At 44.6% G+C, this 2,373-nt stretch overlaps 1 non-coding gene across 1 annotated transcript; it reads right to left on the bottom strand.

The window, feature by feature from the left end:
• Positions 1 to 1,291: 1,291 nt before the first annotated feature.
• TRNAR-UCU (transfer RNA arginine (anticodon UCU)) lies at positions 1,292 to 1,376 on the bottom strand. The gene is given in 2 exon segments: positions 1,292 to 1,327; positions 1,340 to 1,376. It is a non-coding gene; the product is annotated as a tRNA-Arg (tRNA).
• Between the last annotated feature and the right edge of the window lie 997 nt (positions 1,377 to 2,373).

Here is a 2,373-nt window from a genome sequence, read left to right as displayed (position 1 = left end):
TTTTTGTGCATAAGATAAATGAAAGGACTGATTCTCCACTGCCTGGTCTGTTCTATTCTATTCTATTCTGTCCGCAATCCAAACTCATCACCACAGTATCGGAGAGCAAAATCAGAATGATAGTGTGACAACCACCATCCTGACTGACATTGGGGATTAAACCAGGAACCTCCAGAGCTAAAAGCATAGCCCTCTACAGCTTTTGCTAAATGCCAGGTCCTCTAGCTAGGAGATGTAACAGACTGTAGACCAAGCACAGACAGGTTACACATATCACATACTGATTAGTGGGTTATAGCAGCATTTTACACTCACCTTGCACAGGTGTAAGTGACTATGCAAGGTACAAGGACAATGGAGAATCAGTCTTGAAATAGTCGCCCTTAAAAATGATGTATCAGATGTGTTTAAAGCTATTTATTACGGCATGATGGAGTCCTTGGACACTTGTGTAATACTCAATGAAACATTAGGCAACACACTCTTTTCATTGGATCTATACTTCAAAGCCAATAACTGTATTATTGATTTATGCTGAGAAAGAACAGGTCTATTATCAATTTTGTTAACAAATGTAGTCACTCTATATGTACACTTAGCTGCCAAATACAAACTGGTGTATGGATTTATTCTTCTTAAACAAATTCATCACTATCTCTATTAATGGTAAACATGAACAATATTTAAAAGACCGAATGTAAGTGACAAACAGTCTCAGCCATTTAACAAAAGCAAATGTAATAATGTAAAGGAAAAGAGAAGTCTTGTAAAAAAATAGAATAATGAAAATGGCATTCAGAAGTCCATTAGCAAGAAGCTATGATGCTTCAGGGCTCTGGAAAAGTATTTTAAATGTAAGCAAAGACCTTTGCTTTTAAAATCTTTAATGAAGATATTAAAAAACAAAATGCCACCTAAAAGCCACTAGAAAGTCTTGAAAAACAAGACCATCAAACTAGGCTAACACCTTCATTCATAATGGACTACAAGTCAATAGTGTTGTCCTTAGTGATGTTACGGTGGACTGCCATTATCAGAGTGCATGATGCTACAGGCCTTTTGTCCATTTTCTCCCTGGCCTGCTAATATTTCACAGAATCATAGAATCATTGAACATCAGGGTTGGAAGGGACCTCAGGAGGTCATCTAGTCCAACCCCCTGCTCAATGCAGGACCAATCCCCAAATTTTGCCCCAGATCCCTAAATGGCCCCCTCAAGGATTGAACTCACAAGCCTGGGTTTAGCAGGCCAATGCTCAAACCACTGAGCCATCCCTCCCCCCAAAAACTGCGACTCCGCCGGGACTCGAACCCGGAACCTTTGAATCCCTTCCTCCTCTAGAAGTCCAATGCGCTATCCATTGCGCCACGGAGCCACCTTTAGCATTTAGCAAGGTTTTCTTTGTTTATTTGTCTCTACTACTGGTAAGGCAGCAATGGAAGCAGTGGTATTGTTACCATTCTGCCAGGTGTTGTCAGCAGCAAAAAAAGGGTGGAGTTCAATTTTCTTGGGGGTTTCCTTAGAGACTTAAATAACATTGACTCGAGCCCCCCATCCAGAAACCTGGGAAATTATATATATCACCCTGGGCATCCTGATGATCAGTTCTTTCTCAAGCACTGAGTCCAGGGGTTACAACAAAAATAACTTTATGAGGGGGTGCAAAAAGCAAGATGACAGAATGAATCTGGGGAAAACCAGCAATTAACAAATTTACAAATTCTATGATGTAAGACCTCCACCTCGAGGGTGTCTGAACAGGGGTCCCAACCTCAGACCTCTTTTGGGCGTAGGGAGTGGCTGATGTGTTCTGGCCACTTCTCTCCTCCCCAGCTCCCTACTCACCGTTAGTTGTCCTGGGCTGGAGAAGTCGGAGGATTCTAGCTGCTCAGTGCTGCCTGGACTGCTTAGGGGATGCTACTCCCTTACCCAGCTGGAATGATTTCAGCTTTATTTGCTGGGCAGGGAAATCCACAACCCAGTCCCTTAGGCAGGCTGCTGCTCTCTCGGGTTTCAGCCTAAGCTCCCTAGGTGTGCTGCCGCCTTGAGCCATCCATCCCCTTGAAGTGCTGCAGCCACTTTGCACCCTCGTCGCCTCAGAGGAGATGCTGCCAGTCTGCTCTGTCCACATTTTGCAGGCTCGACTCAGCTTGTAGGAGAGGGGGGGAATCAGTGGTATCTGAGACCTTTGTCAGAACCTCCACCACCAGAGAGGGACTCTCAGCAGCAGACAACACAACACAACACCCAGCCCAGCCCTCTCCTTCTCTCTTCCCCACCCCACCTTCGGGCTGTCAAGGCTCTTACCCCAACTGTGCCTGACAGCCATCTGTCAAAGTGACCCCAAGCCCATTCAATGACATTGTCTTGTC

This window comes from Eretmochelys imbricata, chromosome 7 (assembly GCF_965152235.1).
Source record: "Eretmochelys imbricata isolate rEreImb1 chromosome 7, rEreImb1.hap1, whole genome shotgun sequence".
NCBI classification, from domain to species: domain Eukaryota; kingdom Metazoa; phylum Chordata; order Testudines; family Cheloniidae; genus Eretmochelys; species Eretmochelys imbricata.
Note: the sequence above shows the minus strand (reverse complement) of the source record. Positions and strands in the feature narration are given on the sequence as shown.